The sequence below is a fragment of the Marmota monax genome, unplaced genomic scaffold, assembly GCF_021218885.2.
Source record: "Marmota monax isolate L192 unplaced genomic scaffold, Marmota_monax_Labrador192_F-V1.1 WCK01_AAM20220418_F8-fsc00208, whole genome shotgun sequence".
Classification (NCBI taxonomy): domain Eukaryota; kingdom Metazoa; phylum Chordata; class Mammalia; order Rodentia; family Sciuridae; genus Marmota; species Marmota monax.
The window spans coordinates 1347632-1375132 of record NW_026693914.1 but is presented as its reverse complement, the minus strand read 5'-3'; the positions used below and the strand labels follow the sequence as shown (position 1 = coordinate 1375132).

The window sequence follows — 27501 nt, the reverse complement described above, 5'->3', positions numbered from 1 at the left end:
AATCTTCTGGGAGCTTTGTGGCCTATTTTGTCATGAGAAAGGTAGTCACTCCCCTCTGATTGGGACCCATTTCTAAGGTCCAAGAATTTCCCCATTCTGGCCAAAGACACGGCTCTAAAAAAGGTCTCTGGCTGTCGAAGCCATCCCTCGCCACCCTGCTCTTGCACACGGGGTCTCTGATCCAGTGTGGCTTACTGAGATAATGGTTCTTTTTGGAAAAGGCATTTTGTGGGACTGACCATTCTCCGGGCTGGTGTCTTCTCGTGTCCTCACTTGGGGGGGCTTTTATTTCTGGGTTCCTCCATCAAAGGTGTGCAGGAGGAGCAGGGTGGGTCCTTCTGTCTTAGTTAGAGGTGACTTTGAGGTGGTGGTTGGGCCAGAAACCGCCAGATGGTGCTCAGGCATGGGGGTGTCCTGAAGGAAGGGCCTGGTGGGGTGTGAGGTGCAGGAGGAGGGAGGGGCTGGCTTCCTGCAGGGGCCTGGCTTTGGGCGGGTGTGGCAGGCTGCTGTTGGCCTGCTTAGGAAGGCATGCTGTCCACTCCCTGTCCTGCTGTCATGGGCAGTGACGACAGTCAGGGCAGGGTTACATGCTGGGTAGGTGGGTGTGCAGCCATGGCTGAGGCCAGCCAGGGCTTCAGGGTAGAGAGTTGGGATCCGTAGGCAGCCAGGCTCCCTGGGAGGCCAGGGTCTCCATGCCAACGCTAAAGGCCAAGGGGAAGGAGACCCCACAGGTTCTAAGGACTGAGCCGAAACAAACAATCTGTTCAATGCAGAGATCCGTAGAGGAGCGTTTTGGGGCCAGGGCTTGGAGTGCCTGGAGTCAGAGTACAGAAAGGGTGGGGGCTGCTGTCTCCTGGGATGTGAGCAATGTCCCTGCCCCATCTGGCATCCCACAGGTCCCCTGGGCACATCTCCAGGCCTCCTGGAGGAGGAGGACTGTGTCCACCCCAAGGGGAAGGCTCTGGCTGGAGAGAGATGTGGGGTTGGCTGCCCTGAGTTCCCCAGGGGCAATGAAGATGCAACAGGGGGCAACCCTAGGCCCTGGCTACCCACCGCCTGTTCTCAGCCCCACCACCCCCTGAATCCACAATTCAGCAGCATCCCGTTCCACTGGGCTGCTGGCAAGTGCTAGAAAGCTCCACAGAGAGCAAGCCAATTCCACCATGTTCTCCTAGTCCTGCTTTATGCAAAGTTACCCCCCTACCTGCCCAACCCACCCTCAGCTTATCAGGTGGAAAGCATGCTCCAACCTCCCTGGAGCTAAAGCCCAGCTGACTGGAAGTGGCTTTGGCATTTCCCCCCCAGGGGAAATCCAAATTTCAACAGCCGGCCTGTGGATCCCAGCGTTGCACAGCCCACCAGGGCTAAAGTGGTCCAGTGGCTCTGCCCTGTGGTCAAGAGCCTCTTGCACTCAAGGCCAGTCCTGAAATAAATTCATGGACGTGGGAGCCGGAGGCAGGCCCAGCAAACCTGTCACAGGCAGGCCCTCCCCCTCCCCCTCCCCCATCTGGACCCCTGGTGAGCAAGGGCCGATGGGTTGGCCGTGGAGAACCGCCCAGCCCTGTCCTCAGGAACTCAGAGCGCTGAGTGATGGTGTGTGATGTGTATTCGGCAGAGAACCCAAGCACCACCCAAACAATCCTTTCTCTTGTGCGTGAAGGTGACAAGTTTTCTGTTTCAAATCTGATAGTCTTCTTTTCCCCTTTCTCTTTCTTCTCTGTGTTTTTATTTGCCAACCCAAGGGTCTAGAGTGATTCCTTTGAGCTTAATGATGGGGACACTTAGAATAGGGCTATTATCTTTAAACACCTTTTGAAATACTACTCTCTCGGTGTCTGAGTTAGATTGAACAGGGGCCGGATTTAAAGATGAAGTCTCTATTTTAACAGCAGCAACAGATGCGGTCCTGCTGATACCGGTGAGGGTTTGTCCAGGAATTCTGTGGTTGCTGTAAGAGCCTCACTCTCTAGAAGCCCACAAAGGACTGCTTAATCAATAATAGTATCACTGATATTTATGGAATGCCCTATTTATGAACCATAGGGGCCAGATGTGGAGCTAGATGCTCCTACGGTGTTAGACCATTTAATGGATTCAAGCATGCAGTACGATCGGCACGAACAAAAACAGTGTCATAGGAGTCTTTGCATAAAAGGCCCAATAAAGATAGAACCCAGTGCTTCTCCCTAGCTGTTTTGTAGTCAAGGTCTATTGTAAATTCAAGCTTGTTCTAACTTGACAAAAGTTACTATCCAATATGATATCCATTTACTTTGAGTGTATTCTATGTCTGATTTATTACCTTAAAAAAAACATAGCCAGGTGCAATGGCGCAGGCCAGTAATCCCAGAGGCTTGGGAGGCTGAGGCAGGAGGATCAAGTGTTCAAAGCCAGCCTCAGCCACTTAGTAGGCCCTAAGCAACTCGGCGAGACCCAGTCTCAAAAAAAAAAAAAAAAATTCTGAAAAAGGGCTGGGGATGTGGCTCAGTGGTTCAATGCCCACTGGGTTCAGTCCCTGGTACCAAAATAAATAAATGAATAAATAAATACACATATTGCTTTGAAAATATTCATTGGCCTGCCATGTCCACAATTGGCATCAGACGTGAATTTCTCCCTTTTCTTCTGAATTCATGTGGCTTTATTCTGTGATGAAGAATAAGCCACTGAACTCCCTGGCGGGGGCTGTGTGGCCTTCAGTAGCACCCGCTGCACGTATGAAGCCTGCAGATGAGTTCCATTATGTTTCCTGTCATAACTCTCCTCTTATTTTTCTAGGTGAAATCAGAGGTTCCCTGCTGACTTGATGAGAGCTTCGCCCCAAGAAAGAAGGCCAAGGACAGAGGTGAGTTGCTAGCGGCCGCCGCACAGCTGCATCCCTGTGGCTCTTGTTGCTTTGGGGGTTTTTGCTTCTTTGCACAAACCCTTGCAAGGGCATCCCTGTAAGGCCCTGTGTGCCAGCACAAAGCCCAGTTGGCAGGCAGGAGCCTCAAAGTTAGCCATCAGGGAGGGCCCAGAGACCTAGATTTGTTAAGAATCAACAGCGCGGTTAATTCAGGGCAGGTTACATTCTCATGGCTGTACGTGGCTTAACTCAGTTGTGTGTCGCACAGCTCTAGCAGGTAGGTCACATTATTGCCCAACCCACAGGCAAGGAAACGGAGGTACAGTCTCTTGTCTGAGATTGCACCGGTAATTTGCGAGGGAGCCAGGGTTCAAAGCCAGGTCCATGCCATTGCTGTGGTATACTGCTGCTTATAGGGACAGCGGATGGTCTCACCTGCCTGACAGGTCATCCAGCAGCTCCTGCCCCATGCACTTTCCATGTGGAGTTCACCACAGAGCACAGAGGTCTTGCAGCATGCAGGAAGAACCCTCGGGCAGGTGATGCAAAGCCTGTGGGTCTAGGAGATCGAGGAGCAGGTGCATTGCACCTGCTGGCCTTCAGAGCACAAGAGACTGTCCACAGGATTAAACAGGATCTTAGAGCCTTCTAGAGGGCAGCTGGCTGAAGTCTGGTCCTAATAATGCAGGAATTGGAGTGAGCAGCTGCTCCCTGCACCTAAGGGTGAACTGGTCTATAGCTGCCTAGACCTTTCTAGGAGGCAAAAGGTGGTCTCTGTTTCCCCTACTGAGCCTGGGAAAGGAAGTGCTGTGAATGCCAATCAGGGGTTTGGAGCAAAGTGGGTACGTAGCCGATTTGTCCCCACTGGTCTAGCATAGGGTGAGGAGCATGGACCCTGACTTCTCCATCTTCCTCGCTTTGTGACCAGGCCTGGTGACCTTCCCTTCTCTGGATTCTGGCTTCCCCATCTGTAAAACGGAGATAGCAAAGAGAGTCCCTTCTGTGTTGTGAAATGAAATGAGAGACAGTGCAGTTAGTGACCAGCCCAGTGCCTGGGACATTCTACGCATTCCAAAAATGTCAGCGCTTTCTGTTTTGCTTTCTATCTTGGTGGTTCCGGAGATGATCTTAGATAAATTTCTCTTCTTTCTTTCTTTCTTTCTTTTGGATAAATCTCTAAGCCTCAGTTTCCTCCTCTATATCACAGTGATGCTCATTCCCTATCCTTAGGGGAATCCTGATGCCGAGTGAAATAACACACACGTGTGGGTCATCGCAGATGCCCTGTCTATTAGTTCCTGTCCTCACTTATTGCCATCTTAGTCCACACAGACCAGCGACAAGGAAGGCTGCCAGTGGGTCCCCTCCACTACCACACCAAGTCCTGATGGTTTCTAGCAGTGTCCCATGCAGCCCTCCTCCCTCCCCGTCTGCTCTCGGCTTTTGTGGACAGCTGGGGTGCCCACCAGGGCTCCAACCTTGGACTTGCAGACTTTCCTCCCTCCAATGAACCCTCTTTACACCTTCCCTAAGCCTCTTTCTTCAGCCCAACATTCGACATATCACTTTCTCATTTTAAGAAACCTGTCATGGCCCTCCAGCCACCATCCATCCTCACTCCCTCTGCTCGAATCCCACCCCAGGACCAGACACCTTCTGAACAACAGCACCTTCCACCTCCGCCAGCCCTCAGCCTTCCTCCCCAGAGGACCCCAACCTGGTGCCGGTTCATTCCAAGATGCAGCCCCTTCCTCCCACCCATTCCTTCATCACCTAAGGGATATTCCTCAGGGGCCTGCGGCTGCTGGGATGCTCCAGGCAGAGGGCTGAGCAAAGTGGACACCAGCCTGCTTTATGGAACCTGCCTTCTGGTAGAGCAGGAGAGATGGCAGCCAGGAGAAAACGGTCCCTCGGTAAAGGCTCTAGTGCCCAGGAAGGTGATGGGGTAGCAGCACACAGTGGAGGAGAAGCAGGAGAGAAGCTCAATATGTGGGGGCGGCGAGCAAGGGGCAGCACGGGGTGGAGATGGGACTTGGAGGAAGTCTGGGAGGAAGTGCCGAGGAAGCCCAGCAGGAGTGGGACTGGGAAGTGTGGGAGGGGCGCAGGGAGGGGCCTGGAGCCCAGGCTCTTCTTCCAGGAAGCCAGGGAGAAGGAGCATCTTGACCCAGTGGGCTGTGTGGGACTTTCTGTTCACAGGCCCCTTTGCAGGGGCGGCTGTAGAAGCCCAGACGACAGGTGGGGAGGGCAGGGGGTCCAGACAGGAGGGGCACTGGGCATGCCCATTGCTCTCTCGTCCCATCCCATGCACGTGGAAACCGAATGACGGTGACGGTGGAGATGAGCTGAAAAGCCACAACCACATCTCGGCTTGATCCTCGGTGGCCACGACTGTGTGTTTGGGAGAGCCTCCTGCACCGTGGCTGAGGCTTGCTGTGAGGGTCCTTCTCCTCCTACTCCTACACCCGCAGAGCCACCTGGGGTCACAAGGGTGTGTTGCAGACCCAGCAGCAAAGAATGAGAATGAAAGGGACAGCAAAAGGGCACAGAAAAACAGAGAGAGAGAGAGAGACAGAGAGAGAGAGAGAGAGAGAGAGAGAGAACCCACCTCCCTTGCCAGTTATGTTGGGGTGGTGAGGGGGGCTGGGTGGGCTCAGGGGAGTCATGACAGTGACATCATCCTGTGTGGTCCCTCAGAGCTCTTGTCCTTACTGGCTTGCCCCCCTTGGGACTTCCTCTCCGCTTCCTTCCCCAGGAGCACAGATGGAGAGTGGCCGAGATAAGTGGCCTTGCCAAGGTTCCTCTTGTGTCTCGACCAACCTGCATCCACAGTCACCAAGGAGGGCCAGGCTGCGTGCGGGTGCCCCAGAGCTCGCATCTGATCCCCTGTGTTCTTAGAATGTGTCCAGGAAGACTGTGTCCAGGAAGACCCAGTCCTGGAGGTTGCTAGCAAAGGTCTTGTGATTGTGTGTGACCTGAAAACTGAGCCCATAAGGGATTGAAAGTCTGGTGTCCTTCCTTGGGGACTTCTCTGTTGCTCCTGCACATGACAGAAGAGTCAACTGAGGGCCTGCTGTATGCGCACTTTGTTAGAAAAACTTAGAGAAAGAAAGGGGCAGTGGGAGCCAGAGAGTCTTTACTTGGGTGTGTCTGCCTAGGTTGAGAGTGTCTGGGGACACTTTCCCACCCTGCGGCTCGCACTTCTGCCAGACCCGTGGCCCAGGAAGATGGGGCAAGATGGTATCCTGATGTCCGGTTCTCAGTCCCCGGAGCAAGAGTTGTAAACAGCAGTGTGATGGTGTTGCTCCTATGCACAGATTTTGCATATTTCCTTTCAAAGATCGGTCACACTCACTACCTTGGAGCCCAGCGGGCTCCTGAGTGACATCAGCAGGAGGAAGACATATTTTTTACTGATGAAAAATCTGACGTCCAGGGAGGAGGCACGCTTTCCTCGGCGCCATCCATCATGTGGCGTGTGGCGGGGAGGGCAGGGAGCCGCGGCCCAGAGGATGGCTTCTGCCCTGATGGTAATTGAGAGTGAAAAGTCTGGGCTCCATTGGGAAAGAAGCGAGTCCCAGTTCTGAGTGTCTGCAGCAGCGGGGATGATCTCACCCGGGGACCAGAGCCATCCAGAGGACGCCAGACGGAACTTCCCCTCGGGGTCCAACTGTGAGTCACCCTGGTTGGTGGCCCTGCAGCAGAGGGCACATCCCCAGGCCTCCCACTTCACCCTGGGACATCATGGTCACTGGTCAAGGCCTAATGACTCACAGGGTCCCTTGAGCCAGAGCCGGGTGGAGTCTCTGTCCCCGGCATGTGGACCCTCGCTGCTGCCGTAGCTTGGCAAGCCCCTGCCTGAGATGCTTTGTGCAAGACGTGCACCAGGGGAAGTCAGGCTGTGCACACACCTCAAGCTGCACGTTGGAAAGTCCGGGGGGCTCTGTGGAGGTGCAACAGCCCCTGCCGCAGATTTCCGAGCCCCAGGGGCGAGTTTGGCTGACACCTGAGAGACAGGAGAAGTAACCAGAGCTCAGAGAAAGTGGGGTTCACCCCAAAGGCCAGCGCCTGGCAGGGTGTCCGATTTCCCAACACACCCAGAGCGCAGCCTCTGCTGACATCTCTCCTGCTCGGTTTTCATCTTCCGAGGAAAGAAACAGTGTCATCTTCTCTCAACCTGTCAGTCTCACACCTGCCTGGGAGCCCTTGGCGGTGAGACACCCGGTGCTGTCCAACCTGATGTCACCTGGGTTGAATGTCTGTGTTAGAAACCAGGCAGCAGGAGGGACTTTCTGAGGATTGGAGGAAAACATTTAAAAAATAAAAAAAAACCCAGTAAATCCCCAAACTATTTTAGGGAGGTCATTTTTTTTTAACTTTTGCTTTTTATTTTCATATTTTTGGTTTCTCTCTCTTTTCAATTAAAAAAAAAGTGGGGGGGGGCGGTCAGAGAGACCACATATGGGAGCAGAAAAAGAATCACCCCCCCCAAATGCACCTGTGTTTGTCCTCTCAGATGGCCTGGACCTGGTGTCTGTTCAGCCTAGGAGTTCTGAGAAGTTCACACAAAGGCCTTACAAGCCCATGACCCAGGGCCTCAGCCTCAATGGTCACCTGACAGTTAGGAAGCATGCTCACTCCTGGGCCTCAGATTACCTGTCTTCAGCCTCTGTCCTTCCTAGGAGTGACAAAGGTGACTTATTTACATTGCAGTCTTGTCCTTTGGCTAATCAGTTCTGGAACTTTCTATTTCTAGTCTCATTTCTAAACACAGAAATGAGGTAGGGGCCGCAGGAGATCAAGGATGAGCGTAGAGGTCACAGGTGAGGCAGACCTAGCCAGCCTTGGGCATGAGTGGCCACCTCCGGGCCTTGTTTTGCATAGACAGCTCATCTGACTCCTTTGGGACGGTGAGTCAACTGTCCCAACTGACGGAGAGCAGGGAGGAGGGGTGCAGAGCCCTGGTCATTCACAGAGATGGTGTTTGGCCAGCTCCATGAGCCCAGCTGGCCTGGGAGCAAGGTAGTCCCAAGGTATGGGCATGCATATTAGTTGGCCAAGGTGTGGGAGCTTGTGTGGAGGGCTGGCCTCTGGGTGACTCAGTCTGCTAGAAAACTATAAAAGGGAAATGAGTCACTTCCAACCCTGAACAAGAACTCCTAAGGCTAGGCCGCCAGCACCTGTCTGGGACGTGGTTAGTTATTAACACTGCCAGCAGAGTGCCATGGGAACCGGGCGCTGGCCTAGGTGGCCGAGACAGCCTGCGCTCTGGGCTCTCCTCTTCCCCTGGCCCCTCTCTGCCTGACCCCAAACGCAGAAGAGCTCCTAGATGTACGGTGTCACCCAGGTTTCCCCTTAAGGATGTAGATTTCTCAGAGATGGAGAAAAGGACAAAGAAATGGGGGGGGGGGAACCACAGCTAACGTTGTGTCCTGTTCAAAGACTGGGTCCAAGGAGCCAGCCTGAGTCGGGCACTCCAGGAGTCACCTGCAGGTGCCAACCCCAGCGTCCTGCTTCCTGCAGCTCAGTTGGATCTGGTGTGGGCCTCGTCAAAAGGAACGGACCCCGCCACCTCCTGTGGAGGTCCCGACTGGGTATCATTAACTCATGCCCCACTGACCTCTGGCCCTAGGCAGGGGTAGTGTTTATCTTGTTCCATTCTGCTCCAAAGTCACCTAGCCACCTCTGGAGGTGCTCGAGATGGCTAAGGGAGGCTGAGGGCCCCTCTGTGAGCACCTCTCCAGGGCAGGTGGACAGGGCTGTCACTCAGGTGGAGCTGGGAGCTCGCATGAGCTTCATCCTTTCTTTCTCATGCCTGGAAAAGTACAGGACAGGCAGCTTCTCCCAGATCCCAAAAGACATGCTTGGCTGCTCCCAGGCAGGCCCAGCCTGGGCATGAGTCCTGTGCGCTGCTGTCAGGGCCATGCCCTCTGCCTCCAGACTGGGCAGGGGCAGGAAGGCTCTCCAGAGTCCAGAAAGGAAGCCCTGGGCCCAGAGGGAAGAGATGTGCCCTGATATTTGCCAGGCAGCACAGAGGGTACGGAGCTGCCATTTGCCTGCCTGGGCTGCAGGAGGAGGAGTATGGGGCCAGGAATTGGGACATGAGCTCCCTGGGTGGCCATGAGCAAGCCGTGGGACCTCTCCGCTCTGCTCAGCAGAGCTTCTCCATCTGCAAAGTGGGAATAATAACAACACCTGTCCTGCTAACTCGGGCTTGTGTGAGGCCAGCTGAGATCACCCAGCGTGTGACAAGACTTGGGAGTGGCTAAGGGCCACCCAGATCGGGGTTGCAGCACCAGGGTGCTTATGGTGATTAGCAGCAAAGCAAGGCCTGAGGTCTGGGCTCCCTGGAGGGTGGCTTTACAGGCACCCACCTGTGGCTTAAGAGCCTCCCTTAGCTGATAAATCACCCACCTGGTGGGTGTGCTTTGTCTGGGTACCTGAGGAACAGACAGCCTGCCCTTGGCTGCTGCTGAGGAGGCTAGGCAGGTGCATAAATAGATCCCAGGGCTCTGTCTCTTAGATTTTCCTGAGGGACCCTCCAGCTACCCAGGTGGAGACTCTGGCTACGAAGCTGAGTTCCCTTCTGGGTCCAGTCTGCATAATTTTTTGAATGCTGATTTAAGTGCTGACAGAGGCAGAGAGGAGTGTCAGCTTTTGTCCCTTAGTTCAGAGTACCAAGGAGGTGCTCTGCAGAGACTCATCAAGTGGACTCTAATTCTTAGCAATTCCCTTTATTGTGGATTACTTTGCTTCGTAGAAGTCCATGCATTCATTGAAAGGAGGGATGTCAAGATTTGAGGGAGTGTCCCCTATGGGACCCACCTCTTGAGTGCCCAGCGCTGTGCGAAGTAGTTTGGGTACAGTCCTTGTTCTCATAAAGGCAAATTGGTTTGGGCCAATTATTTGCATCCAGACACATGATCTCCTCTAAGTCTTTCCAGATAAGTACTTTCTGCTTGAACACTTCGTGATGGAGAATCTTCTGTCTCCTGAGGCCACCCACTCTAAACATTGGTGATTCCAATTGAATGAGAGGGACAGAGAGGGAGGGCGGAGGAGAGAGAGAGAGAGAGAGAGAGAGAGAGAGAGAGAGAGAGAGAACGAACTAATAGTGAGCTGTGGGCCACCTGCAATGGTTGAATAGGGTTCCCCCCAAATTCATGTCCAGGTAGGACTTCAGTGTGTCATCTTACTTGGGCAAAAGATTTTTGCAGATCTTATTAGTGAAGGATATCCAAACAAGATCATCCTGGACTTAGGGGAGGCCGTAAACCCAATGACCAGTCCTGAGAAGAGAAGAGAGAGACACACAGAGGAGGAGGAGTATGAGCCCAGGTTGGAGAGCCGTGTCTGCCGGCCGGGGAATGAATTTGTTATAACAGCCTTGACATATGGAAGCCCTGACGCTACTTGACCTCTCGGCTCTAAATTCCCCCAGTTCTTGCTTCTCTAACCGAAGAAAGGGAGCCAACCATCCTTAACTCATATCACTCTACAAACAAACTGGAAACATCCAGTGTCAGGATGGCCATCTGCCTACCATTAGGTGATTAATAAAGCAAGAGAAATATTGAGGAACCACCCATCCTTAGTTACAGGTATTTTTGTGGTGGTTTAGTATTTCATTGTGAAACTGTGGCGTCGTTATTTTTGAACAGTTTCTTTGGTGTTTCTGATGTATTTTTCTTTTGCTGTGAGATAACCTCCTGAAGACAATCCTTGTGGGAAGAACTTTACTCCTACCGTATTAGTTTCCCTGTAGCTGCTGTAACAAATCACCACAAACGTGGCAGTTTCCTGGGACACAAAGTTCTCTTACAGAACTGGAGGCAAGAACTTTGGAACATGACTCTGGGCTGAAATCAAGTTGTCAGCAGGGCCGGCTTCTCTTGGAAGCTGTGGGGAGTGTCATTCCCAGCCTCCAGGGTCTGCCCACATTCCTTGGCTTATAGTCACATCACTGTAACCTCTGCTATTGTGATTTCTTTGCTTTTTCTCCTCTCTCTAGTCAAATCTCCTTCCATAGTGCTCTTTTAAGAAGCTTGTGTTTGCATTTAAGGCTCACCTTAATAATCCAGCACAATCTCCTCATCTCAAAAATTGTTAACTTAATCCCCTTTACCATGGAAGGCAACATTCGTAGCTTGAAAGGATCAGAACTTGTGTCTTTTTCTTCTCTCTCTCTCTCTCTCTCTTTTGTTGTTGTTGCAGGGGTAGTAGGGAGATGGGAGGAATGTGTGTTATTCAGTTTATCACCAAATTTGTGACTGTGTCCTCACAATAAATTCCTCTAAGTGGACACAGGGGGTGAGGGGCAGTACCTCTGTGGTTTGGGAGGATGCACATTGAGCTGAACCTCTTTTTGTGCTGTCCCTTTAAGAGCTTTCTTAGGTCTCCTGGGAGTGAGATGGCCTGGGGGAGGGGAGCTGCAGATTGAAATCCCCATTACAGGAATCATTTCAAGTTCGCCTCTAGGAAGCTCAGGGGCTAATGAGATAATTCCTATTAGGAGAGGGAGGAAATGAAGGTGGCCTGACTTCCTTTCTGTCTCTAATTTATATGATTCACTGAAACCTCCCCCCCACCCCCAGCCTTCAGCTGCCCCTTTGAATTCTGGTTCACTGTCCACCCCCTTCCCCAGCCCGGCTTTGGTTTCCAGCAAGTCCCAGCATGCCGGGCAACCTGGGAAGGCCGCTCGGATCTCTTCCCAGCTTCTGTCCTCCCCAGAGCCTCGCCCAGCTCCCCACCCACCCCTGCTGGCCGGGCTGGGGACTGAGGCCTAAAGGAGCAAGAAGAGAGGAGAGCTGTCAGCAGAGCAGGGGCAGTTCCAGGGGACCCCCAAGGCCAGAGCAACCAAGATGGTGTTTCCCTGCTTCGTCCCCCTCCCTGGCCTTGGAGGGGAGGGGACAGCACGGTCCTCTTCCTGTTTTGCTCAGCTGCCTACACTTTTGGTCAAAGTTCTCTGCAAACATGAAAACCCAGATTGGGTCTTTAATTGGAAAAGTGTGAAGTGACCCAGACACGAGGGTTTTTGAAGTTCAGATCAAATCCTGGGAACACATCTGGGGAGGGAGAGAGAGAGAGAGAGAGAGAGAGAGAGAGAGAGAGAGAGAGAGCGCGCGCGCGCTCGAGAGAGCCTGTCCCACGGGGGAACCTGATCTCCTTGGGTGTGTCACATCAGCTGTCACTCTTTACCTTTATCGGACATCCTCTTCCCCCCCCCACCTGCTGGGGACAAGGCTAGCCTGCCCGGCCCCCTGCCCAAGGGGGGTTCCCAGCACCAGGGGGAAGCGTGGCCCTCTCTTCCTCTGGCTCACTTCCTTTCCTCCTCTTTGCTCCCAGAGGAAGCCATATGGTGGAGTCTTCCGAGTCAGGGCCAAGGGCCAGCGCAGCTCTCACCCTGGGGACAGTCCAGCAGCCCTGATGTGCCGTGTGGGTGGCCTGCTCTGTGAACTTGCAGCCTGACCTCGCAGGCCTCAGAGAGGCCAGCTGCAGCCTTGGGTAACAGCCTGGGCCCCCTGTGATGGGCCAGCGCTGACCCCGGCTCCCCTTGTCCCCTTGGCACGGAAGTCACAGGCTGGCCAGGCCACATGGCACTGGAGCCCTGCAGACCAGAGCCCTCAGGACGCCATTTCCCATTGAGGTGGCTGAACTTGGCCGTGAAGGTGGCAGTGTCACTAATGAGAGCGGGCACAGGCAACGGTCACTACCCAGGGGTTCGAGGAAGACGGGACCGGAGTTACAAGGACCAAGACACATGGGAGTGACGTGGGAGCCCTGTGTTTCAGCTGCAGTTCAGATTGGCCTCAGCTGTGCTCAGTGGCAGAGCCGCTGATCCACGTGGGGGCTAAGCCCCCACCCCACTCACGTCTCCGGCCTCAGACACCGTCCCTGCTCGTGGCCCGTGTTCTCTGGAATCCAGGCGTCCTCGTGGCACCCTGGAACAGGAGCTAAGGGCTGATTCAGGGGCTGAGAATGATTTTATCAATTAAAAAAGTTCAAAAAGAAAAAAAGCAATGGAAGCTCTCTGGACCTCGTGGTCGAGGCTAGAAAAACGGTGTGGAGGGGCTGTCCGTCTTTCCTGCCTTGGGCGTGTTCCTTCTGTGCTTTTTAATAGAGATGGTGCTTTACTTTTGGAAGTAGAGGAATGAGGACAGGTGCTACCTACTCAGTCCTCGTCACTAGGCGTTACCGTCCTCCCTGCTCTGTGCATGAATTTAGAGAGAACAGAGGTAACGTGCCCAGGATCCTGCAGCTTTTAAGAGAGTGATTCAGGACCTGAACCCTGATGGGATGGCAGGTGACTAAGCTCGGTGGTCTCCAAGGAGACAGGCCACCCGCAGTGTCTTCCCATTGCTAGGAATGGGTGCCCTGCCCGGTGTCCCCGCCATACTTTGGGGATAGCCAGCTTGTGTGGCTAGCGTTTTGCTTGGCCTTTGCTCCTTCTTTTCCTTCCTTCCTTCCTTCCTCCTCCCGCTCCTCCTCCTCTTTCTCCTCTCCAGCGTAGGTGATAGCCCCTTGAGTCCCCTGCTCACTGGCAGACCTACGGGGTGGGCTGAGGAGCCCTCGGGAGGCACGAGGCCTGCCCGTCCCCATGGCAGAGGGCCTGTGCTCTCTCCCCGCAGCCAGTGGACAGTCCCTCTTATTGACCCAGATACACACAACTCGGAGGTCACGCTGTGTCCTCACTGCGGACGGACCCCTGGCCCTAGAACATCTAGGTAGACTGTAGAGTCCAACGGGGGACTGTGGGGACCAGGTGCAGGCACCTGGCCGTTTATTCTTGCTGAGGAAAGCAGGTAATAAGTGGCCTCCTTTCTGGAACCTTCTGCCTGGAGTGATTCACAGCGGGGAAAGGAGCCCCTGCGTGGCCCAGTCCCCGTGTGCTGTTGTTTCGTGGGTCATCCAAAGAAAGGGTGAGAAAGTCCTTGCAATTGGCTGCCGATGGCCCCCGAGGGACATCTTGCATGATAAGATGAGGACCCAGGGAGTCTGGGGCTGGGGTACCATTATCTTTAAAGTCCATCTATAGGAAAAGTCCACAGGGGACAAACAGGGATCAGACCAGCAGGTTCGGAAGGGTCTTTGATCTGCCTAGAAGTTCTGCTTTTCAATGGTGAACCGCAAAGCAGCCCCACCCGGCCGGAGATAACAGGCGGGTGCAATCGCAAACCACCGGCCTCTTGATAATGCCCGGTTTATTGAGGTCTGGTGTTGGCCCAATGGGAACACACCCGGTGAGCATCAAAGGGAACCGGCGTCACCCTGGGCAAAGAATCCTGGGCCCCCGGGTGTGTGCGTGGTGGGAAGGTGCGTGTGAGGTGGTGTGTGCACAAGCCGGCCCGTTGGCAGTTACCTTCCTGTAGATCAGAGGCCACCAGCCCCAGAGGGGCCCAAGTCGTGAACTGTGTGCCCTTGTTCTGGCTGGTCCAGCTCCTACCACGGTCCTTGCAAATGGTCTTTAACATCTTGAGTAGGAGGGTCACTCCTGGGTCTTTATGAACCCAACTCAATGTCCCAATGATGATTGGTATGAGAAGTGTAATGGGGAAATGAGGTGGGTGCGTGGGAAAGACCAAACCTAAAAGCTTCCCCTTGGGGACGCTCAGAGGGACTCTTCGGTCTTTCGAAGGCTTTTGTACATTGTATCATGAACCCCAAAGAGGTGTGTCTCACCAAGAAGAGAGGAAGGGATGGGATGTGGAGGACAAGGGTGTAAGAGGAAGGGAGAAGGATCCAGGCACACTGCAGGGGGAGGGTGGCTGGGTGGATGGGTTGCCGCGTCCTGGGGACGCCCCAGGCTGTGACTCTTGGGCCATCAGGAAAATACATGTGCATCATGTATTGGCCTCCGGAGACCAGAGCAGAGAAACACCACAACACAAACAGAACATCTGGAAGCTTTTTAAGGTTTATTTTTTAACACATTTGCAAGAGTCAGGACGTTTGCACACAGGGTTTATAGGCTGGAGGGACCCAGGGGTCTTAGTCAAGTGGGGGATGTATTTGACTTTATGGGGAGGGGTGAGGGTGAGGAAGGGGAGTTGGGGGCATTGGAAGCAGCCAGTGGCAGCAGTTAAGTCCTCGATTCCTAGGACTCCGTTGTTGTACACAGTGGCCTGCCGAAAGTCCCTTAAAGAGCAGAGGGCCCTGGCAGGGGACCTGGGTTCCTGTCTCTGTGGGGCTGCTGGGATGGAGCACAGGGGATTCTTCTGCATTTGATGGACTGAGCAGAACCCCCCAGGGAAGGATGGGACATGCAGGGACATTCTAACATTTGTATGTGGCTTCTGAGAGACGCCCTGGAACTGGCTCTTTTAGGTTTCATCAACTGATGCTTGTTCTCTCTTCTCTCCAGCTCTGCCCGCCAGGCAAGGCTGAGATAGCAGGGAACAGGGACGCCATTTAACACTGGTCCTTAAGGAGCCTGAAGACCTCAGGGCCTTAGCTCCTCATCCTCCCCTCAATTTTCATGTCCTCTCCTTCACTTCTTCTCACCTCCTTTTCCTCCACCTCTCGTCACCTCCCCTTCTTGACATCATGGATTTAATGATGTGGACAGTCCCTGCAGGAAAAGAAGAGAGATGCAGGCTTGGTCTTTCTCCTTAAGGGGTCAGAGCATCCACTGACCCAACCTTCCCTCTCCCGTGGTGGCTGGCTTCTCGTTTAATTCTTCCTTCTTCTCCTTCCATCTCAATTATGAACCTGTGGCCGAGCAAATTTAGCAAGTTCGGTATCTGTGACGTCTCAGCTTGCTCTCACCCTGGTTTTGGCGCCCACAGGGTTGACCCACCGGGAAGGGAATCTGTTCCCCCCACCTCCAGATGGGCCCTAGCACGGCCGTGTCCTGGTCTTGATGAAGTCAGTCCTTGCTGGTGAGCTCATGTTTACTGCACCCGTGGGAGCTGGCTCCCGGTGTGCCCCGTTTATGAGGGGAGGAACTGGGGCTTTGTGTGGTTATTCATGTGAGGGACTGAAAGGTGTCCACCCTGTTCTTATGGGAAACCAAGTGACACAGCTGCCAAGAATTCCACCCATCTGCCTGCTAGGATGCTGGTTCCTGACTCTGCTCCGCTCACTGTTCTTGCATAAGTCTCTGCTTAGGGGCATCTTGAGTCCTGCGCCATTGGGATACAGAACCTTCCTGCAGCTTGGAGCGGTTTGTCTTGGGGCCTGGCCCTTTTCTGCTGTGGTTCTTGACATTGGTCGACCCAGGCCTCACCCAGGGAGCTGCAGCTGCTGTCTTGGTCCCGCCCTCCCTGATTCTGACTTACCTGGGCAGGGGCGAGGCCCGGAAACCTCCCGGAGTCATTCTGACCTGCAGCTACCTTGGAGGAAGAGGCTTGGGGGCAGTGTTTCTCAACTGGGAGCAACTTTGCTGCCCTCTCCCCCACCGTGGACACATGGCAATGTCAGAGACATTTTTGATGGTCACCACTGGGACAGGGGGTGCTAGTGGGTAGAGTCCAGGAATGCTGCTGAACATCCTACCACACCCAGGGCAACCTCCCCCCACCGAGGGCTATTCTGCTCCATATGTGCCTCATTGAGAAGTCGTGCTCGAGAACAGTGGTTCTCACCCTTGAATGTGCATCAGAATCACCTGGGAGCTTACTAACACAGACGATAGGGCCCCACGAAAGTGTTTGATTCAGTTAAGTCTGGGACAGAGCCCGGGAGTTCTCATTTCTAACAGGTGGAAGCCCTTGGTCCAGGGTTATCCTTTGAAAACCTTTGCTCTAGAATGTCTCCAAATCCTGCTTGCCTAGATCTAAAATCTGAATCCATTATAATTACTGGAAAACTCTACAACAACAAGGACTTGCCTAAAACAGAAGCGCCTCTCTGTCTTACAGAACAGAAAATCCAGAAACAGGCAGAGCATCCTTGGAGGGACCAGGGATCCAGGACCCCATCTTCTTGTTGGGTCATCTTAGAGTAATGACTCCCATTTTCAGTGTCCTTGTAAGCCAAAATGGTTGCTGGAGCACCATCCATCCTGTCCTTCATTGAAAGCAGAAGATAAAAATTGGGATCCTTCTAGCACCTTTAAGCAGCCTCCCAGAATGACGCCCGTAGTTCTGCTTATATCTCATTGATCAGATCTTAGTTATTTACCTGACCTTGTCTAGCCACATGGGAGGCTGGGGAATGGAGTCTTTTTGCCAGCCCAAAATCAGAGTTCTATTCTGAGTAGACAGGGTAGAGTAGACACTGGGTCAGGCAACCCACAGCTTCTGCCCATGTCTGCATGCCTAATCTTTCAAGAATTACCACTTATTTGGCATCTGCCATAGTACGCTAGGTACTTTTGATATATTATCTCTTTTAATCCTGAGAGCTTTGCAAGATAGATAATAATTTTATCTCTATTTTGCAATGATGAAACTAAGGCTCTCAGAGATTAAGCCACCTGTCCACGTTGCAGGCAGCAGATGGTGTAATTTAACAGCCCACTTCAAAGCGGGGGCTGCCCCTTGCCTCAGTTGCTCTGGGAGGCCGCCTCTTTCTTCTGGGCCTGCAGTATGGGTTAGACCTATTTATGCCAAATTCTGGACCCTGCCCCTTCTGATCAGCTCTGTTTGACTGTTGACTTCTAGATTGTGATAATATTTTCGATAATATTATAATAGCCGGGAGTGGGGCTCAGTGGTAAAGCACATGACTTGTAAGACCCTGTGTTCAATCCTCAGCACCATTAAAAAGACCAAAAACAAACAAATAAACAACAACAACAAAAAAAAACCCAAAAAGCCCTCTGAGGGGCCCAGAGTGCCCTGAGAGCAGTCTCGGGAGCTACAGTGTCTATAGGACTGGGTTCTTGTGAAGCTCCAGGGAAGTCTGTCCTTTCCTGGCTTCTGGGGCCACCTGCTCTCCTGGCCTCATGACCGCCTCCTGAACCCTCCCAACCTCTGTCTCTGTCCTCACAGCACCCCCACCCTCCATTCTGCTTCTCTCATCGGGACCCTGATGATGACATTTCCGGCCCACCTGGATGACCCAGGACCCTCAGCTTCATCACACACCCCTTTGGACCTGGGGTGCCATTTGCGGGTGGCAGGGATCAGGACGAGGGTGTGCTTGGGGAGCTGCTGTTCCTCCTCCTGCAGGGCCCTCTTGCTGCGCTTCTTTCTCTCCTCATTCCCGTTTTTCTCCCGTGGACGGCTCAGGTCCTAGACTGTGCCTGTGTTCCACGTACACCTGGGAGTCTTGGCGGAGGCCAAGGTCAGGCTGAAGGGCAAGGCCATGCCTCGGAGGGCTCAACCTATCATCTCCCAGTGGCCATGGCAACAGGTGTGAAAATGGCCAAGTGCCAAGGATAGGGCAGGGTGGGGGTGGGTGCTGCCCTATAGCTGTGTCACCTTGGCCAGGATGACGCCCCTGTGCAGTGACAGATGATGGGGAGACATGAACAGAGTGTGTTGTCATAATCTTAGATCTCCAGGTTCCTTCTGACCCGCGTGCCTCTCTCCAGGCCGACGGAGGCGTCTCTTTAGCCAAATGGACACTATGCCAGGAAGAGTTTGAAGGGGGCCTGGGAGGGTCTGCTCCTGTCTGAACCTCATTTTCCTTCTCTCGGTCCATTCCCTCACTCCCGCCTCCGCCCGCTTCCCCTTGGCTGGGTCTCCCATGCCGGGATATGAGTCTGGGGTGTTGCATTTTTACTTTTTATTTTATTTTGCAAATGCCTCACAACATTCTCCTCTGTGTTTAAGTCCTCCTGCCAAGAGCATGTGGTTGCCAGGCAACAAGAAGGAAGTCCTGGCTGCTGCCAATTAATTTGCTAGCTGCAGGCATCTCCCTGGGGAGAAGGCTTCGTGCCCGCTGTGGCGCTCTCGGAGACAGCTCAGAGGGCTGTTGCCCAGGAGGGGAAAGGAAACCAGAGGAAAGTTAGAGAACTCTGGGTTTGTTTGGGGTGTTTTCAGGTCCAGCTGGAAGGGGGTGTCCACAGGGCCTGGGCACCACCAGGGGTGAAGACACCCAGTTTCCTTCTTGGCCACCCTTCAGAGAGCCACAGCGCGCCTCTGTGTCTGCACGTTGGCTGCCTTTTGGGTTTTTTTATTTGTAGGTGACTCTTGAAATGCAGACTCTGTCTCCTTTCCCAGTTCCCTGCAGAGAAATGTCTTGAAGCATCTTCTCCCTGCTCAGAGCCCTGGGGCCTCCCTGTGACACCTCTCCTCCCTGGCAATTAGCACCCTTCTCTCTGGGACTCATGGCGCTGCTCCATCCCTGCCTGGGTTCAGCCACCTTGGAGCAGGAAGGACGGCCCTTTGCACCAGGCTGAGCCGCCTTGCTCGTGGTCTGGGTTTCAAGAGCGCCTCCAGAATCTCTAGGCTGTTTCCCTCCAGATTTCAGTGTCCTGGCTTCCTGCTTGCCTAAGGAAGCCCTGTGCCAAAGGCGCCTCCCTGATGTGCCTAGGAGGGCAGAAAGGTTTGCCTGCCTGACTCACTTCTGCAGCCACAGCATCTAATCAGGAAAGTACCAGTGCATGCACAGGTTGGTAGGTAGTCATCTAAGTTGTTCTTTGTGGTTGATGGTGACTACTGGAATCGGAGACCCAGAGAGCAGCCTCCTTCAGGAGACTCAGGTTGTCTGCATCTGTGGAGAGGCCACTTACTCCAAATGCTGAGTCTCATCAACTTAGAATTGCCAAGACCTGTGAGGGCATTTAGTGGTGCTAAATATATTTGCTACTCAGCAATGGGGGATTGGAAGGTGTGAGGAAGAGATGGGGGAGTCCCCGTCCATCTTAGTTTCTTTGCTGTCAGCGTTAGGGGGAGAGAAATGTATTTAATGGTTTCCTCTTTCCACTAGGCCACCGTCCACTCTGGGAGTGGTCCTGATTAGTGACCAAGAGAGTTTTGACAGAAGAGAGAGGTTTCAACCAGAGTGGCTGTTAGGGTAAGGGACTGGACTCTGTCCTTATAACTGAGGATCCTGGCACTCTCTGAGCCTCAAGCTTTCCTCCCTGTGAAGCGGATGCTCTAACACCTCCATGCTCCTGGCCCCATATTACACAGGTATAATGGTGACCAGCTGCAAAACTGAATTTCCTGCCTCTCCGGACCAACGGAGTTCTACGATATTCTTTAAAGTCAGTGCTGGGCAGAGTGGTGGGTCTGGACAGGGGCTCCTGGTGATGATTCATTGTGCAGGGAGTTCCTGGGAAGTATAAATAGGTCTCCTTTCTTAACTGAATCACTGTGTTCTTAATATTCTGTTCAGTTACAATGTTAACTCGAATATCATGGACTGAAGTCAGAAAGTGAGGCTGAGCCCTGAAGACACCTGTGGCCAGTGTGGGAGCCCATGTCTAACTCTTCTGCTGTTTCGGTTCATAGGCCTGGGGACGATGACCAAGTGCTGGCTTCCTGGCCCACACCACCCACCGCAAAGCCTCCCAGAACCAGCGAAGGCCCCCAGCACCCCTTGAAGGACTTGGCTGAGGTCAGATCACCTCTTGAGAGTCAAGAGCCCTGGATTTGATTAAGAATTCTTATATTGGAGAATAAAGAAACTTCTGGACTCATGGAGACATGTGGGTGGAAACAAAGACCCACCCTAAGAAGCAGCCACACGTGGACCTGAGCGAGCAGGAGGGGCATGGCTGGGCCACCTGCAGCCAGAGACGACTCCTTCTCTCAGACTCGGACCTTCCTCCTGTGGAAAACGTGGCCTCTGCTGCTTCCTGCTCCTGACACTCTTCCTGGCCCCAGCCCAGCTCCCAGGCTTTGTCCTACACCCTTCCCTGCCTGCCTCCACCTCCCTACCCATCGTGCCTTTGGACTCAGCGAGTCTTCTTGCTTGCCGGCCAGATGCAGAGTAAATAGTTAACTACACTTGAGTCAAATGAGATCTTGGGTTTTGTTCCTGCTCCTTCTAAAGCGGCCGCCATTTGTACATTGTGAGCAGCTCAGGAATGGTATTTGGACCTGCCCCTGCGCACCCAGGTTCCAGAGTGACCAAGAGTCAGTGTGGAATTCCTTCCGGCTATCGGTCATCAGGGCCATTGGAGAAGGCTCAGGCGGGCAAGTTGGATGGTGAGGGCTGGTATTCTCCACATCCAGCTCTCTAGGTGGCTTCCAGAAGGACAAAAATGATCGGTTCATTCCATCTTCTGACGGATCCAGGCAGCTGTGAGGACCCTCTTCTCAGGTGGCAGCTGGGCTCCAGGCAGGATCTTGGTGCTTCACAACATACAAGCTGGCTACTGGGGTTGGTAGTGTTTATCAAGGACCGTCCTCTCCCAGTGTCTTCTGGTGACACTACCTGATAGTGACTTGAGTCTTCTCTGTCCCTTTTACTCTGCAGCCACCATGATCATGGTTGAAAACACTAAGTCCTGTCACAGTCAACCTCATCCAACATGCAGTCAAAGATGAGTGTACTTTCTAATTTCCAAAGTGAACAGACAGTTTGTTTTCATAAAAACAATTGAAGTTTCCCTGTGTGGTGTGTGGTGCGTTATGGTGGGTCAGGACTTGGGGTCATTGTTGGCATCTCCAAGTCACCACAAAATGATGGAGGAGAGCCTCCCAAAGATGTTCAGTGCTACTGAAATTGGAAGAGGATGTATGGGAGTCCCCTTCCTTCCCTGGCACTTGCGGGCAGCCATCATACTGTTCAGATTTGTTCAGGTTTCAGAAACAGAGGCCCCCTGGTATCACCTCCGTGAACGAGGTGTATTTTAAAGTCACGGGGGAAGCGAGGCAGAGGAGGGACAATTCCAGCAGCTACCCAGCTAGGCCTTGTCAAGAATCCCGAAGTCATTGAGCACACCCAGTAGCTATGGCCTGTTTCCAGGGACAGCAAGTGTCACATCTGGTCGTCTTGATCCTTTATTCTGATTCCCTGCTCCTGACTCTGGAATTCTGCAGTGGGGATGAACAGGGGGACCTACTGTCCTTGTTTGCATAAGCCTAAGGTGTTTCTCATAACAGAGGACTTTCAGGGCTAAACCTGGGACATTCTTGGGCAAATTGGAATAATTGGTCGCCCAGCTAGGTGACCCGGTGACCTTGCCTCTACTACTTTTCCTACTGTAATTGATGGATGCTTCTGATAGGCTTGGCCAGATACCATTCAGCGCTCTGCATCTGGTCACTTCATTGGCCACTACAGTCTACAGATAGATGCTATTGGGTCAGGCACCATTCCTGACCCAGTTAGTTCTCTCCTGAATGGAAGGGTTGCATGGTATTGAATAAAATCCTGAGTAGGAGGAGCCAGATGGACAGTGTGCATGGCGGGGATTCAGGGTCCCAGGGATTTCTCTCTAATGCAAGCATACTAACACAGGTAGAACTAATCTTTCCCATTAAAAACAAAACCGTTCATTAAGAAACAAAAATATATATATATAAATATATAACATAGCCTTTGGGAACAGTGGAAAATGGTGACGTGTGTGTTCATGTGCTACGCAGGATAAAAATTCTACATCTTTGCTAGACAGAAACAAAGAACTAAAACCTTTGGGATGGTTTTGTCTGGAGAGCAAAAGAGTTGGCGATGAGTTGACTTCCTGAAATTCCTTTGAACTCTAGAATTATTTAAAATGTCAAGGGCGTGTAAATTGGAGCTAAGTGTGTACTTTCTTACTGAAGTCTCCTGGATAACCTTTGCGTTCCACTCAGATAGTGCTGAGGGGGACCTCCCAGCTCACTCTTCCCTATGCAGACACTGACTTTATCTGGGATAAGGGAGCGGAACTTGGAGGTGGTGGCGGGGGAGCGCAGGAGGGCAGAGTTGGGCCTGCCCAAGTTTTTTGGTGTTCATGACAAGTAAGAACAGTCAGAGGCAAATTATAGGTTCTTCTGCAGGTTAGAAAAGCCAGGTTTTCAGACTTGCATGACACCCTGAAGTTGTTGCTGCTTGTCGAGGGATTCGCCTTCCATCTTTTCTGCTGAAAGACAGGCATGAGCATCCGCCATGTTGGAACATGGGCCCTCAGCTGATCTTGCACCCTGTGGCCACAGGGAGGACAGAGGTGAGGGTGCAGGCTCCAGAGCCTGTTCTCATCACTCCTGAGATTCCCCGAGTTTACCTCTGAACTGACCTATCTTCACAGATGGGGGAGGGATGCTGGCCCAGCTGCTTGGGTGCCATTTTTCTTTTTAAAAAATGAACATTTCAGCTGTTCCCTTCATGTGTGTCCTGCATTCATTCTTTGGTTCCAGAATAATCGTGCTGTTGGGCCAAAGGCAACAACTCCCCCGACCCCATACACACCCCCGCTCTTCTTATCTTCTCATCCACATAGAATCCCAGGGGCCAAAATGGTCTCCAACCTCGCTCTTCTCTGGATCTACCTCTGACTCATGCAGGAATCCCCTTTCAAACATCTGGTGAGGGCTCGTCCAGCCCTCGGGGAGGCAACCTTTTTGGCAGAGTGGGAGATGTGAGGGAAGGTTGAATATTATTCTCCTACTTGAGGGGAAGCAAGAGAAGTTTGAAGAGCAATTCATGGCCTGCCTGCCAAGAGGCCACGAATATCAATTTCTTACTGAGATAGAAGCTAAATGCATTTTGCCCTCTTCACCCACATCTCTCCATCTCTTATTTCTGGATCCAGGCAGTATATCTTATGCTGGTGAAAAGCGCTGGCTTGGGAGACGGGGGAACCCGAGTTCTGTCTCAGAGTCCCTCATCTTAGTTCCAACCATGTAAAGGAGGGTGTTGAGCATGTGGTCCTGGGACTCCCTTAGAGCTATGTTCAATGCCCTCGGCTTTGGCTAGCTGCAAGGTCACATGCCAGTAATCAGGCCCTTTCTCTGGGCTGGTCTTGACAGTCCGCTACAGTTCCTTCCTGGGTCACATTCCCATCCCTGCCTGACCCAGCAGGGGTCTGACCATTCCCTGACAAGTGGCACGTTGTCCCTTTGCCTTGGGGCTGCACGAGTCAAAACCAGAGCTGCCCCAAGGAAGTCCATTACCAAAGAATACTTCAAAGCTGTTTGCACATGCTGTCAGTCGCACTGAGCACAAGTTTGTCGAGGGAGAAGGCAAACAGACACACAGCCGATGACAGGATGGGTGGAAGGGAGACTATTTACCCCCCGGGGGACAGGGAGGCAAGGAAAAAACCTGCCTGCTGTTTTGACCAATAAATAAGAACTGGGAGCTCTGCGTGGCTAAAACTGTAGGGGATTTATTAGTTTGCTTAGTGAAAGGCAAATATTAAGTCGTAGCTGACCCGTCCTGGGACCTGCCTTTTGGCTTTTGTATGCCGTCAGGCGCCGATCACTGGGTACTCGAGGTTATCAAGTTCTGTTGAAGGTGTGTGTGTGTGTGTGTGTGTGTGTGTGTAATTGTTTTCCGTCTCCTTCTCCTCTTCCTCCTTCACCTGCCCCTTCCCACTGACATCCCCCTTTTTCTGGTAACTCAGGTTTGGGGCTTGGAGGGGGCAGAAGCCATGTTCTGCTCATAAAACTGCTGCTCCCCAGGGCTCCTGCTGGCCTGGAACTACTGGTGCTGGTGATGTGGCAGCTTGGGAATGAGCCCACGGGTGGTCCTTGCTGGAACCCCACCATCCTCAACATCAGGTCCCAGGCTGGCAGGCAAAGTCGTTCTCTCTTTAACCTGAGAATGAGCAGAATTACAAGCATCAGAAAAGAACAGGTCACAGCTGTTTCTGAGCTGTGATCGCTCCATCCTGGGTGACAGGGCCTACCTACCAGGACAGATGGTTTTAGCCTCATTTGCTGAAAGATGAACTACTCAAGGAGGGGCCGACCCGACCTGGTGACTCACTCTCCATGGAGAGTCCATATCGGATCAGAGGGGCTGGACAGGCTGTCCAGTTTCCAAGCATGAGCTGCGCCGGAGCTGGGTGCAATCTCTTTACACTTTGCTTCCTCCCCCGCAGTGCAAACCAGTGTATTCTAAAACGCTTCAGTGCTGGGGTGCTCAGGACTCACAAGGAGTACAGGACAGCAGGGCACGCTGCTCCATGACAGACCCTCAGGGCCCTTTGTCAAGTCCACCCCTGGCTCAGGACGCTGCCATTCTGTACCTATTAGTCATATGGCCAGGAGTTGGGAATGTTCTGGAATTGCTTCATTAAGAAAGTTCCTCTCGCATTCCGGTAATGAGTTTTTATTGAACTCTGTGTGTGAGTCAGCTTTCCATCACCATAACAAATGCCTGAGATAACCAACTTACAAAGAAAGAGAAAAGGTTTATTTTGGCTCACAGTTCTGGAGATTGCAGCCCATGATCTGGCAGAGCCGTGGCTTAGGCCTGTGGTGGGGGCGGAAGTATATAGCAGAGCAGAACTACCCACCTCATGGCTGGAAAGTGAAAGACAACATGGGACCACAGACCCCTTCCTGAGGCACACCCCCAAAGGCCTGATGATCTCCCACTAGGCCCCACCCACCTCTTAACATTTCCACCACCTCCCACCAGCACTGGGTTGGAAACCAAGCTTTCAACTCACAGGCTTTTAGGGAACATTCCGGATCCAAATGTTGGCATTTTTCTTCCTTGACCACGGAACTTTAGTATCTCATTGTGCTTATTTGGAACTTGTTTTGGGTGTCCCCTTCACCCCCAGCATGCTCACTCTTTCTCTTTTAAGAACTGGGTCATTCCTTACTTATTGAATTCATCCCTGAAATGCCCAATAATGTTCAAGTCCCAGGGCAGGCACTCTGTGGTCATCTCATGCAGTCCCTCACTTAATCCTCAGAAGACGGAGACTTCAAGGAACCATCCATTGCCTCCACCAAATCTTTCATGTAAGTGTTGGAATTCAAACCCAGGGTTGTCAAGGTCTCAAGTTCAGAGCTAGTAAATTTGCAGTGTGATGGCTTTAAATGATGCATGTACAAGAAAGATGTTGAATCGACTTTTCCTATTGACAGTCTGTTGCTGTGTGTACCTCCAAATTTGCCTGGTTTTTGTTTGCCCAGTACTAATCAATAAAGTGTTATCTGAACAACAGTGAAAATCGGTGCCTTTGATTGGTTGCTTTCCTTGAAGGAAATAGAATGTGTCTGGATATTTTTTTCTCCCAGTTAACTGCAGGCCAGGTTCATGTTTAAGGTTGGAAAGAGAAATATGAATTCAAGTTTAGCTCAGGATTTCTAGAGACTTTTCTCTCATCTACCAGGAAGAAATATAGAGCACATACATACACACACATCTGAGGTAGTCTCTGCTCTCAGAATCTTATTTATGAGACCAGAGAAGACCAGCACACATGAAGCCATCGATCACATTGGCAAAGGAACTATTGCTAGAGCCTCTGGGTGGATCAGGACCCCTGAGATTCACCCTAGTGTGAACTTTCCATCAGATTGCAGGAGGAGAAGTTGGACATCAGTGGGTAGATCCATAGGCACAGGGGCTCACCAGGTTCCGGGGCTCACCACGTGGGGACCAAGGGCAAAGACAGGAGGCTCCGCTCCAGAACAAGCAGCCCGGGGAGGGGGAGGTTGTGCCCCTGCCACCTGGTCACTCCCTGCAGAGAGAAGGCTAGAACAGAGGAGCCAGGAGTGGCCAGAGCTCCATAGCATTTGGGGGAGAGAAGCACAGCAAGCTCTCCCACTCCTGGCCTTTTACAAACATGAACAGTGAGAGCTGGGACAAGGAGGAGGCCATCTGTGGACCATGGCCACCAGCAGTTGTTTCAGAAAAGGAAAAAAAAAAGTGGTAGAATATTCTGCTGAGAGAAATGAGGCCATCCATAAAGTAAGTCAGTGGTTTCATGGAGATCTGCAATTTTAAAGCTCTTTGAATCTCTTGATGACTTTTTGAGAAGGTTTTGAGACCTTTCTTTTATTGATGAGGAAACTGAAAGTGAGGGAGATTGAATGACTTGCCATGGAGCAGACTGTGCAAGGGCAGTGTTATGGCCATTACCACAAAGTATCAGTCCCAGCAGGCTGCTGTAACAAAACACTCTGAATCTCCTTTTTCACCTGAGTTTTTCTCATTGGCACTGTAGTTGAATAGGAGCTGGCAGTGGTGGGGACAAAGGTACTCTCTTTCATGCAGAAATTTGGGGTTCCTTGTGTCTTAGAATCCCACTGCTTTCAGGTGCCACTTCTTCCACCAATGAACAGAGGATACCACCAGAGGACATGCTCATGTACAACTGCCAAGGCCTTGAAGGAACACCCATCACTTCTGCTTACATTCCACTGGCAGGGATTGTCACAAAGGTCCCCTTGGATGCAAAGAATTGGGAAATGTCCCACTCTGTCAAAGAAAGCAGGGAGAACACAAATGTCAATGAGCATCAGTGATGTCTGCAGAACAAGCAGCCTGGGGAGGGAGAGGCTATTCCCCTGCCACCTGCCATGACACCTGGGTCCCCTTCATCACAGTGGCCATTGAGAATCGCGAGTTCTGGCCACCTGAATGCCCTGTCATCGCAGACCTCTGTGTAGGTTTAGAGCTTTTCTACTGTGAATGTTGGAGATTTTAGGACTCCTGTGAAGGTTTAGTGATGCTTAAGGGTAGAGGGTGGGCTGACAGCTCCAGTCCCAGATCCTCTTCAAGACTTTTAGCAATGCAGCCTCAAGTGAGTAACTTACCCTCTCTGTGCCTCAATGTCCTTTTCATTAATGTGTCTCCAAGGGCAGTTGCAAAGATTTGGATTTGGAGCCTTTGGGACTTGGGGTTTTCTGATTAGAGATGTTCAGTCT

General features: G+C 52.3%; 1 long non-coding RNA gene across 1 annotated transcript in view; it reads left to right on the top strand.

The window, feature by feature from the left end:
- The window catches only part of LOC124105991 (uncharacterized), a 145476-nt gene extending 118097 nt beyond the window's left edge, over positions 1–27379 (top strand). The window contains exons 2-3 of the long non-coding RNA XR_006855957.2: positions 2779–2845; positions 20188–27379. This is a non-coding gene — a long non-coding RNA (uncharacterized LOC124105991). The remainder of the gene's footprint in view (positions 1–2778; positions 2846–20187) is intronic.
- Positions 27380–27501: the final 122 nt, after the last annotated feature.